This window comes from Gopherus evgoodei, unplaced genomic scaffold, assembly GCF_007399415.2.
Source record: "Gopherus evgoodei ecotype Sinaloan lineage unplaced genomic scaffold, rGopEvg1_v1.p scaffold_77_arrow_ctg1, whole genome shotgun sequence".
Taxonomy (NCBI): Eukaryota; Metazoa; Chordata; order Testudines; family Testudinidae; genus Gopherus; species Gopherus evgoodei.
In genome coordinates, this window is record NW_022060098.1 from 1 (window position 1) to 12,800 (window position 12,800).

General features: G+C 49.8%; 1 long non-coding RNA gene and 1 other non-coding gene across 2 annotated transcripts; one reads left to right on the plus strand and one right to left on the minus strand.

The window, feature by feature from the left end:
- Positions 1–114: 114 nt before the first annotated feature.
- Positions 115–12,565, minus strand: LOC115643909. The gene is made up of 3 exons (XR_003998396.1): positions 12,485–12,565; positions 580–589; positions 115–124 (listed from the first exon to the last, which is right to left on the minus strand). It is a non-coding gene; the product is annotated as an uncharacterized LOC115643909 (long non-coding RNA).
- On the plus strand, positions 8,555–8,636 carry TRNAS-GCU. Its single transcript has one exon. It is a non-coding gene; the product is annotated as a tRNA-Ser (tRNA).
- Positions 12,566–12,800: the final 235 nt, after the last annotated feature.

The window sequence follows — 12,800 nt, forward strand, 5'->3', positions numbered from 1 at the left end:
CCTTGGTTTCATTTGAACTTCTCCATGCTCAGCAGCTTCTGGAATTTGGTTCAAAGTATTTACATGTTTCCCTGCCCTGGTGTTAAAAGTGCTGCTTTAGAAAGTGGGGAAGGGCAGGAACTGACTGCAGGATCAGTAGCTGAGTCCCTTAGATATTTATAGCTCATCGGAAGGAGGATGGGGATTGGTTGGGATTAAATCTGGGGATTTGATAATAAACACACAAATATCATAATTCTTAGTGAATTTTCATCTTCTAATTCCCATAACCCACTAATTATCCCTGGCTGCCCCCGGCCGTCTGGGGAGGGAGAACTAGTAAACTCCTGTGGCCAGTGTGGAACCTAAGGCCCAAGGATCTTTCCGTGGCTGACTCAAAGTCACCCAGAGTGAAATTCACTTCACTGGATAAATCCCTAGTTGCTGAGCTCTGCAGAGGGGTGGGGAGGTGAATTCCATCCCCCATTCTTGAGCATGGACCCCCCTCCAATTCTCACCCTGATCTCAGACACTACCCCAATCTCCCCCTGCAGTGATGGACCCACTTGATGCTGCCAGAGCCATGTGCCATGGGAGGACAGAGGCCCAGCTCCAGAACTGCTCCCCCTGCCCACAGCCCCCAAGCTGTGCTAGAGTTGTCCTGACTTTCCAGTCTGCAGATCGGTCCAGTTGTACCCAGCCCGCACCCACTATGCACAAACTGTCACAACAAACATCCCAGGATTGGGAAAGACCATCTGAGGCTGGCTGCAGTCTCCCTTTACTGCTGTGAGGGGAATGGGGTGGTCTCTCATATAGGATCCAAACAGGGGCAGAAGGGAAATGTAGTTTCTTCCAGGGATTTGAAATGTTTGGTTTAGAGTCCTGAGCTCTGTCTTCCTGTTTGTCTCCTTCTGCCACTTTGCGATCTCTTGGAGAGACAAGGTGGGTGAGGTAACCTTTTTAGAACCAATTAAAAATACCTTTTTGCTATCCTGGGACCAACATGGGTACAACAACTTTCCCCTTTGTAGCCCCTCCCCATCTCACCTCCCCCTCAGCTGAGACTGCCCCATGTAATAGGAAAATAAGGGTTCAGTCCTGTTACTGGATTGGGTCTTGCCAGCGCTAACGAGAGTGAAAGCCTATGTGCATTAATGACAGCAGCAGCTCTGGGACTCGACCCATAGGGAGAAGAGATGGGAGTGAGCAGGTTATGTTTGTGCCAGGTGTGAATTACTTATGCGGTAATTCTGCACCGCTGCATATGCACAGAATTCATGTCCAGCAGAGAATTTCTTCTTTTGGCTTGAAGAAGATACATTCTGCCTGAGAAGTGCTACAGTTCTGCCTTGCACCCACCAGAGGCCCCTGTGGCACCAGAACAGGCTGCAGCCAGCTGGGTTCATCTTGGTGGTAATTTGATGCCCCGAGCTCTACCCCAAATGGGAAGAGAGTTAGTGGGTGCAACTTGGGAGAGTCCTTAGACACGGCTGCCTCGGGGGGTGGGGACAGGGTGGTCATTCTCTACTCGCAAGAGGGTGTGGAAAGAGCACAGGAGGAGCAAGTGTTCCCTTTGTAGACTGCCCAGCCCCAGGTTATCCAGTCCCAGACGCTTCTTCCCCCACCATACCCCACACCTCTTACCCCTCCAAGCATCAGTTGCCAGTCTTCCCTCGCTGCTAGCGCTTCCTGACTGGCAGAGGTCCTCCTAGCCAGTAGTGTGTCAGGGCTCAACCTTCTGCCTGAGTTATCCGGGCACTTTCTTCCACTTAAGCTTTCTGCCCTGGACCTCAGTGAGTCTAATGCTGGCCTTGCTTGGCACCTGCCCTGAAACCTGCTAGTGGCCCCCAGCCGGCCCAGGTCCCCTGGTTCAGAACCACTGCCTGAGCCCACGAATCACAGCAATGTTCAGGTTACTGCCGGTCATAGAATCATAGAATATCAGGGCTGGAAGGAACCTCAGGAGGTATCTAGTCTAACCCCCTGCTCAAAGCAGGACCAATCCTCAACTAAATCATCCCAGTCAGGGCTTTGTCAAGCCTGACCTTGTCCCAAAGGACCAGTCACTTACTGAGGTCAATTGAATCTTAGATCTCACAACAAAGACAATACTTGTAGTCAGTCCTGTAATAACCTATATTAAGACTTATTTAAAAGGAAAGGAGAGTTGTTTACAAAGTTAAAGCAGGTAATCCTATAGATGCAGACAAGTTATAATCTTACATTTCAAAAGGTAATAGAAGCTTCTATAATAAGCAAGCCCTATATCTTCCTTAGGAGTAACCCAGAGTAATCAGCTGGGGATCTCTTGCTTATGTCTAGAAACTTTGCCCCCCGCAGAATCCAAGCAGCATGCAGATAATCAGTTCCTTCTGTATGGGGTTTTTCATTCGTTTCCTGCCATGTGCTCTGAGCTGCAAACTCAGCTAATGGGAAGTCAAGAGCACAACAACAGTCTTTTGTCATCTTTAACATCGCATAGTAGTTTATCTGGTGTTGATGAACCTTTCCTGCCAGGCAGGGTGTAATGCATTCGATTGCCAATCAGCACTTCACCTAGGTAAAGTCTCTCTCCTGTCTGGTAATTTACAGAGCCACAAAGGCTCACAATGCAGCTAGTCAGATATTAACCCAGGCAGCAACTCTCAAGCATTCAATAAAGTGTAAACACATTCTTATAGTCCTAATACATGTTTTAACAATACTAACACAAGTGAGTCAGACTGATTCCACTGTGTGTTTGTCCCTGTTCAGTGAAGACATGGGGGCTTTTGCAAGAGCTAAGACCTCATCTGCCAGTGTTACAGGCAGGATGGGCAGCAAAGGTGTCTGTAGCCTCTGTTTGCCAGAAGCTGGGAATGGTTGACGGGGTGGATCATTTGATGGTTACCTGTTCTGTTCATTCCCTCTGTCGGAGAAAAACACAGTTCTCGCTTTTTCTTTGGGTGCAGCAAAATCAAATACTTTATTATTTCTCAAGCAATTACAATAGAGAGAGGGAGTGTCCTAGGACACAGGGTTGCCCCAGTCCTGGACAGGTCTCTCAACAGGTAAACAATTACAGCAAGCACTTCTACCTTTGTTACAAACAATAACAAGCAATAATACAGACAATAATGAGCAACAGCTGCATTTTGTTTATACATGGGCTATCCTGCTATCTAATTTTTCTCACTTCTAGGCGCCAGTCTATGTATTTGATTATCAGTGCAAGGTCGTGATAACTTCTCACGCAGTTCTTTCCTACTCGCCTCACACTATCCTCACTTCTACAAGTCTCACGTCATTAGGGTTACAGCTGGCCTAACTCTTGCTAACAGACTGACATGCATTAAGATCCCCTACAAATCCTTGTCAGTTCTTTCCCTTCTTCCACAGGGCTCTGCCTCTCCCTTCATAAGAACATAAAAATGGCTATACTGAGTCAGATCAAAGGTTCATCCAACCCCACATCCTATCTGCCAATAGTGGCCAATGCCAGGTGCCCCAGAGGGAGTGAACCTAACAGGTAATGATCAAGTGATCTCTCTCCTGCCCTCCATCTCCACCCTCTGGACAAACAGAAGCTGGGGATACCATTCCTTACCCATCCTGGCTAATACCATTCATGGACTTAACCTCCATTAATTTATCTTCAAAAGGAACAAGGAGTGCTTGTGGCACCTTAGATATTAACAAATTTATTTGAGCATAAGGTTTTGTGGGTTAAAACCCACTTCATTGGATGCATACGGTGGAAAATAGAGTAGGAAGATATATATACACACCGAGAACATGAAAAAATGGGTGTAGCCATACACACTATAACGAGAGTGATCAGTTAAGGTGAGCTATTAGCAGGAGAAAAAAACCTTTTGTAGTGATAATCAGGATGGCCCGTTTCCAACAGTTGACAGAAAGCTGTGAGTAGCAGCGGGGGGGACAAATAAACATGAAGAAATAGTTTTACTTTGTGTAATGACCCATCCGCTCCCAGTCTTTATTCAAGCCTAATTTCATGGTGTCCAGTTTGCAAATTAATTCCAATCCAGCAGTCTCTCGTGGGAGCCTGTTTTTGAAGGTTTTTTTTGTTGTAATAATGTGACTTTAAGTCTGTAAATGAGTGACCAGGGAGATTGAAGTGTTCTCCAACTCATTTTTGAATGTTACAATTCTTGATGTCTGCTTTGTGTCCATTTATTCTTTTACATAGAGACTGTCCAGTTTGGCCAATGTACGTGGCAGAAGGGCATTGCTGGCACACGATGCCGTATATCACTTGGTAGATGTGCAGGTGAACAAACCTTTGATAGCGTGGCTGATGTGATTAGGTTCTGTGATGGTGTCCCTTGAATAGATATGTGGACAGAGTTGGCAATGGGCTTTGTTGCAAGAATAGGTTCCTGGCTTAGTGTTTTTGTTGTGTGATTGCTGGTAAGTATTTGCTTCAGGTTATGGGGCTCTCTGTAAGCAAGGGCTGGCCTGTCTCCCAAGATCTGTGATAGTGAGAGAGCGTCCTTCAGGATAGGTTCTAGATCCTTGATGATGTGCTGGAGAGGATTTAGTTGGGGGCTGAAAGTGATGGTTAGTGGCATTCTGTAACTTTCTTTGTTGGGCCTGTCCTGTAGTAGGTGACTTCTGGGTACTCTTCTGGCTCTGTCAATCTGTTTCTTCACTTCAGCAGGTGGATATTGTAGTTGTAAGAATGCTTGATAGAAATCTTGTAGGTGTTTGTCTCTGTCTGAGGGGTTGGAGCAAATGCTGTATCTTAGAGCTTGGCTGTTGACAATGGATTGTGTGGTGTGGTCTGGGTGAAAACTGGAGGCATGTAGGTAAGTGTAGTGGTCAGTAGGTTTCCTATATAGGATGGTGTTTATGTCACCATCACTTGTTTGCACTGTAGTGTCCAGGAAGTGGATCTCTTATGTGCACTGGTCCAGGCTGAGGTTGATCATGGTATGGAAATTGTTGAAATCATAGTGCAGTTCCTCAGAGGCTTCTTTTCCATGGTACCAGATGATGAAGATGTCATCAGTGTAGCGCAAGTCGAGTAGGAACGTTAGGGGACGAGAGCTGAGGAAGGGTTGTTCTAAGTCAGCCATAAAAATATTGGCATCCTGTGGGGCCATGAGGGTACCCATAGCAGTGCCGCTGACTTGAAGTTATACCTTTTCCCCAAATGTGAAATAGTTGTGAGTGAGGACAGAATCACAAAGTTCAGCCTTCAGGTTTGCCATGACATAATCGGGGATACTGTTCCTTATGGCTTGTAGTCCATCTTTGTGTGGAATGTTGGTGTAGAGGGCTTCTACCTCCATAGTGGCCAGGATGGTGTTTTCTGCAGGATCACCAATGGATTGTAGTTTCCTCAGAAAGTCAGTGGCATCTCAAAGATAGCTAGGAGTGCTGGTAGCATAGGGCCTTATTGCCAAGGGACAGAGAAACTCGGCCAGCAGCAGGGGGTGCAGAACACCACCCTAGTGTGGGGGTAACAGCGCCTCCGGGATCCTAACATCCCAGCATTTTACACACCTTCCTGGAGCCTCCCAACCCCCCAGGCTGTTGGGACTGCAACCCCAAACCTACTGATGAGAAACAGGCCTGGTGAGGGGAAGCTACTGTCTCAGGGTCACACCAAGTGTCAGAAGTATGGATGGGACCCAGCAGTCCTTCTTTCCAGGCCCCTTCGCTAACCACTGCTGCACACCCCCTCCCACAGCTGGCAATTACAAGCAGGCCCTCATGGCTGTTCCCTCTGCCTTTGAGAGGGAGTGTGGCAGTGGCATCACAAAGGCCTTTTGCAGGACCTCAGACTATTGGTCAGAGGTGGTGGGGACGTGATGACCTCACAGAGAAATGCTGACATCAGCCAGGCAGGACAGGAGTGAGGGGCCAGGGAAACCTCAGAGACCCCTGTGGCTTTGCTTCAACAAGTCTCCTTTTCCAGGTCTCTCTTTGAGGACTGAGAGAGTATACGGATTCAGGGCTGTGAGTGCCAGGAGGAACCTCTTTTGAGTTTTCTCCTTCCCTTTTAGTGATTTTAGTAGAAAACAACTGTCCCTGTTTAGAAGGTAAGAGGCTCCGGGAGGTTTGAAACCTGTTCAGTCTGATCCATCTGGTGACAGTTGAATTCTAGGCATGGATAACACGAGCTTAAGGAGGCAGAATATTATTCCACACCTGGGATTTTGTCCCTTAGAATCACTGGGGATGTTAGGGTTTGTCCTTTTTGTTTCACCTTTTCCTCCATCCCTCCCTCCCTCCTTTCTCTTCGTCTCTTGCTTTTGTCCTTTCTCCTGTTCCTCTCCCAACACCAGGAGGTGCCTGTGTGTGTGTGTGTTGCGGGGGAGTGCTCTGCAGCTCCCACTCTGGGAGGTCCACCCAAAAATGTTGGGCTGAACTAGTGCTCGGGCAGTGATCCCCACCAGTGACCTAGTCCATCCTTCGGGCTCCCTGGTGAGAGCCCTCAGCCTCCCGTCCTCAGTCTCTACCCTGATTGGCTGAGCAGGGGGTTATTGACAGAGAGGAGACTCAGATCTTTGTTCTCCTTATAAGTCAGAACCAGTTCTATGTTTGATGAATTTTGCCGCTTCTCTGCATTAGTTGTCTCTGAGCAGTTCGTGATTCTCTCTAACATTGCAGTTCTCCTCAAATACTTGCTGAATAATTACTGTCACTGTTGTTGGTCTGGAGCTCATCTGAGAGCACTTGATTCAGGTCATTCAGTGTCTGAAATTCAAGATCCGATGGTTAGTTTGAAAATCAGGGCTCTTTGGTCCTATTCCCAACTCTGCCTCTGACTGGCTGTGTGACCTCAGAGAAGTCAATTCTCCTTTCTCAGCTTTAGCTTCTCCCTCTTTCAAGTAGGGATAATAATGGTCTGCTCCTACCTACCTCAACACACTCACTCTTCCCCAACACACACAGTCTCTCCCAACACACACACAGTCTCCACACTGCAGTTGAAAAGCAGCTGGCAATCTAGTAGGAGGCCCCTGGAACAATGGGACAGAGAAACCTGCATTACTGAAACTACAGCCATAAAGACAGCACACAGCAGCCTTCCCTAGCAGGGGAAGGGGGGCTAAGAAGCGAAATCATCGAGCTCCCTGCATCCAGGTCACTTTCCTCAGCTGGGCTGCGTAAGGGGAGGGCAGAGAGCAGCAGCTTCTGATGCTCCCCTCACAGCACAGCCCAGGTGGGGAAAGTGACCAGGACGCATGGAGCACATTGTGTTGCTCCTCTCTCCCCACAACCCTCTGTGGGCCCATGGAGGAGCATTGGGGCAGGGGAGAGCAGTGAGCACCTTTGCACTGCCACACGGTGCCCTTTGACCCCCTGGAGCCCTGGGTGACTACCGGGGGGCCCCACCCCTTGTGCGGGCCAGGCTCCCCAGCACAAGCAGCAGAAAACACAGAGAGAGAGGCCACCCACTGAGCAGTGGTAGCCTGGGCGGCTCGTAATGGAGGCTCATGGGGGCTCAGCCTCCCCAAACCTTGCGTTGCCAAGGGGACAGTGGGGCCCATGACTATGGGCCCCGGCCAAATTGGGTCCCCCTGGAAAAGGCCCCCCCACGGAGCCCCACGGCTGGAGGAGCTACCACTCCTTGCTATGGCCCAGGGGCTGCAGCAGGGGCACAGAGCTTCTCTGATCTCAGGGCCGCAGCGGGGCAGGGGTAAAGGAGTGACAGGGTGGGGCCAGTGGGGGAAGGGATGGAACGGAGGTGATAGTGGGCCATGGGTGGAAGGCGTGGAAGGGGGCAGAGCCACAGACAGAAGGGGGGGGGCATGGTTCTGGTGCTGGGGATCCCGCACTTGTTCTCCCTTTCCCTGGGCTTTGGCATCGCTAGCCCCTGCTTAGCGAGTAGGGTTCATTGGTCCCCCATAATGTGGGGGTGTGACTCCTAGGAGGATACAGAGGAACATTCATGGGGGCACCTCAGGGCCTGAGCCAGCCCCTATGGAGGGCAGGGAGGAAGCACCACTCAAGCCCACTCTGTTCCAGCTCTTCCCCAACCCCACCCTCAGCCTGAGACTCTGGCTCCCAGCCCGGCGTCGACCCCTTTACCCCTGTCCTCACCCCTCTCCCCAGCAAGCAACAGCCCCACTCCTCCCAGCCCCGGTTCTTGACCGTGGCTTCCGAGGGGCACAGCCATGGCTAAGAGAGCACAATGTGAAATGTTTGGGGACCACTGGTTTAGGGTGACATCCTCAATCACATCTCTGCAGTCCAATACAAGCTATTCCACACCCACCTACCCCTCCATCAGGACGGACTAGGTCTGTTCTGCTGCCCTTCACTCATACAGGAAGGAGAATAACATTTTATTCCACTCAATCCTAAAGTGATTTGTAACCCACCACCATCCCAAACTGGTCATTTTGGGGAAGCGGCCCCATCATGCTGCATACCTAGGCAGAGTAGGTGTGTCTATGCAAACACGGTCTGTTCCTGAAGTCTTTCCCCAGCTCCTCACTAGGTGAGAGAGGGGAGCTCATTCAGACCCTGCTTACGCTTAGTATTTAAAAACTCCTTAGTGTCCCTATCTCTACCGGCCTTAGATTGCTCTTCCTGTCCCTTTCCTGACAGCTTAGATGAGGTGACCGAGTGGTTAAGGTGATGGACTGCTAATCCATTGTGCTCTGTACACATGGGTTCAAATCCCATCCTCATCAGAGGCATTTTGTCTTTGCTCTCTTTTATAGACAACCATCTCCCCCTTTGGTACAATAACAGCTCTAGCAATGTCGCTTCCTGCAAACAAAAACCTTCTGAGAAACTCAGACCCCCTCCCCCATGCTTTAAATAAAATGTCTAAATCCCACATTTCTAAAATGTTTTTCTCTACTCTTGTATTTCTTGGCATTTCTCTCAAAAGGTAACATCCTCATAATCTCCCCCAAACAACCTAGGGCCTCCACAAATAATTAAAATACCCCCATCCTGAGTAAGGCCACAACAGTGAAGCAGAGCTAGTGTCTAGGCCAAGCTGTTCTGAAGAAGGCAACTCCAACATTTTCTCCCTGCTTCCCTTGGCAAAGTCTGACTGGGAAAAGAAAATTCCCCAAACTGAAAGTTTTCTGCTGAAAAACCAATACTAGTCTGTTTGAGGACTTTGGTTTGAATGTATTATTATTATTCTCTTCTGATTTCTGAATCAGTTTTGTCCTCCAGATGTTTCCAGCTGTTGAGTTGTGGGGGAGAGATGCCAAGTCATGATGTCTCTTCCCCTCTTTCATAGTTTCTTCCAACTTTCTAGAAAGCTCCTTTGCTAGGATGTGAGTCAAGCAGTGCCCATTGTTGCTGTGTTATCTCGGAGAAGTCTGCATTGTACACGGTTCCTGGGATAGTCCTTGGGAGTGTGGATCCCTTTCATGGGCCAGCAGCGAGTCTGGCTCCTCCATTTTCACACCTGAAAGTAACTCAGTAACACACACAGAGCAAACTTAATAACTTCCCAACCTATGCTACACACACAGTCCAACACAATATTAATGTTCAACAGATCAAGATTTTTGAAATGATACCTCACCAGGCAGACTTTGTACAAACCGTATCATCATTATATGAGAGTGGTGAATATGGGGCTTCCAGGTGCTGCTCTGAGCACAGTGTGCCGCCCCCGGGCTGACATTGCAATGGAGACGTACCCTTAGAGTCCATCTCTCCTGGGATAAAGATGGCAGCATGGCTGGCCTGGGTCATCTGACTTGGGCCCATGGAGCTAAAGCTGAGGGGCTAAAAACTGTGGTGCGGATATTTGTGTTCACACTGAAGCCTGGGTTCAGAAACCCTCACCCCTCGTGGGGTCTCAGAGGTTGGGCTCAAGCCCATCTGTGTGCACTGTAATTTTGTAGTCTTGCAGCCCAAGCCCCATAAGCCTGAGTCAGCTGGCCGGGCTTTGAGACAGGTGCCTTGGGTGTTTTAATCACAGTGTAGACATAACATTAGGCTGCATCTACAGTGTAGTGAAGCACCCACAGCTGACCCCTGTCACATTAATCAGGGTCATGCAGCTTGAGCTGTAAAGTTACAGTGTACGTGTCTCAGCTCCTGCTCAGTCCCCTGCTCTAGGAGCCCAGAAGATTGGGAGGGTGTTTAGCAAGTGGAAATGGCAAAACCGCAGTGAAGGATTACCCTGAACTCATGGTATTTCTCCATCGGTCTGTCTGCTTTGGGGCAGGGACAAAAACACGTCTTGTTGCAGTCGTTATTTCAGAGGGTGGCTTAGGATTTTCATTCTTAAACATGGTGCACAAAGCAGGATGCAACCCCGGGTGTTAATAAACAAGCTACCAACAGATCAGGGATTCCAATAAGGGGCAGGTTTTCTCTGGGCACTGAGATTTTCCAAGGGGTTGGTGGCTCCTTTCTTTCCTCACCCTGGAGTAAACTCAGCTTTTTATTCCATCCTTGACGATTCATGGAATAACAGCAGCAGCCTGAAGAAAGAGGAGAGGGAATATCTCACTGCCAGGGGTGAAGGTGCCACGTCCCCTCTGTTTGACCATTGCCATTGCAGGAGAGAAGGTTTCAATGGAATCGAATTTCCTGGCTCAGACAAGAGACACAGGAAGATTTTGCTGTTCATGGATCCATGCAAAGGAAATTGTGTCTCTGTGTGAAAATGGGGAGGGAAATGAAACACCCACATGGTGGCTCCTAAGGCAGAAGGAAACCTTATAGGATTAGAATAGGATAAATTCTCAAGCAGCATGTTTCTTTCATTGCCCATCTGTCAATTTTTATTATTTTCAATGGAAATATTTCGCTATTGGGCTGTGTGTTTACACAGAAATTGACATTTGCCAACAAATACGTAATTCTTCCAAGCCTGCCTAGTCTGCCGGTGGGGAGTTCAGAAGGACAGAGTCACTCTTCCCCGTCCCCATGCCAGCCTGGGCTCTCCATGCTGCCCACTTCCCACAATGCTGGGACCCATCCCTGATCTCCCCTCAGACCTCTACCCCCCACCCCCACTTCTGGGATCCCCTCCCCACTGTGTCCAAATGCCCTGCTTCTAGGATCCCTCCCCCTTACCCTTCCTCCCCTCTGAGCAAAAGTTCTGCACTATTCCCACAGTGGGAATTGAAGCCCAGGCCACCTGGGTGAAAACTAGGACTCCAGATCACTAGACCACATGGGATTGGGATTGTGCTGTTGGTCTACTAAGCCAACCCCTCATGAGAGCAGCAGTGCCACCCAGCAGGGATTGCACACAGGGCTGCATTAACCCTTCAGGTGCCGAGGTTTCCCTCTGTCTTTTCCCAGTGCCTGTGATCAGGAAAGAGACATCAGGGCTCCCAGGTGCTGCACAGACCATGCATGAGATAGAGACCCCATATTGCGCTAGGTGCTGTACAATCCCTGGCCAACACTGGTACTCCCAGGGGTTTCCCCTCAATTTCCCTGAGCCTCTGCTGCCCAACTTCTTCTGACTCCATCTGGATCACACACCCCCCCCGCAAAAACCCCACCTTTCCAAACAGTCTTCCTTTCCCTGCCCCCTAATTTTGCTTGCACACCCTGGGACCATCTCCTCTCTTCCTCCCTTCCCTCTCCCCGAGGTGAGCAGAGATGGAGGCAACTTCAGCCACTGGAGACAACCCCAGCGAGCGCTGCAGCCCACCCTGGGGGGGGTGTGCAAACACAGGAAGGGACCAGCTGGGAGTAGGGGTACTGGGAAGAAGGAGGCAGGAGAACAGGGTCCTGGAGGGCAGTTAGGGGACAAGGAGCATTGGCAGTTCTGTGGGGGGTAGCCAGGGGGCAGGAAGTAAGAGGCAGTGGATGGGGTGGGGCTCCCTGGGTGCACATGCTAATGAAATGTGCTGCCCATGCCTATGGTCACGGGGGTGAGCTACTTGCATCCTTTTCCTGTTTGTGCCATTTCTTTCTGTCTCAAAACCTGATAACAATTCTCTCTAGTTCTTCCCCTTCTCTCCCCTCCCCACATGTGGCTAGAAAATCCAAGGAGATTCTCTCGTTTTCCCTACAATTATTGACTCTCTAGTCTCTTATTTTGCCCGATTTTCTCTATAATTGTCCAATTGCCATTTCAGTTCTGCTCAGCTTTGGGATGTGAACCCAGCCCGTTTTATCTGCAGCAATTTGTCCTTGGTTAGGTGGGAATTTGCTGTTCTGTGTCATTCCCCCAATGTGGGTGGTGGGTAGTAGGTGCTGGTTGGGGCAGCCCGCAGACATGGCTGCCTCTTGGGGGGAGATGGTGTGGCCGATCTCTGCCAGAAACAGGACATGGCTGAACAGCAGGGGAAGGGAGGAGCCAATGTCCCTGTGGAGCCTGCCTATCCCCTTTGGTTCTGCTCCTTTCTAGAGGAGACTTTATTACTGGGGAGGCTGAAAAATCTCCCTGTGGGCTTAGCCTGGCAGGAGGGGCAGGTCTCCCCTGCAATAAAGAGATGGAGCATGTTCCCAGCATGGCAGAATCTAGGCTGTGTCTGTGCAGGGAAAGATCCTGGGGGAATCGTGATGTGACATGAACTAAAGCCTCTTCTGAAACCTCCACAGTTGCCCTTCTGGCCCTGCCAGGCTGCAGTATGTCGTCCATGTTTTGCTCCAGCTCATCCCATCCTCCCATGGGACAGGGAAGGGAAATGGCTGCAGAGGAGCCAGTTCAGGTAGGGATTATTGGTGGAGGGGGCTGGTGAGTTCCTGCTGGAAGGGAGGGACAGCAAATATAGAGGAGGTGGGAGGCTTGGGCAGTCTGGTTTGGAGGTTGGAGTTTGCCAAAAAATTCCCAGGGTGGAGAATGGGGGGAGGCCAGAGTGTAGCAAACCTCTTGGGACTGGTTTAATATGCGACTTCCATTCTAGGTCCAGACC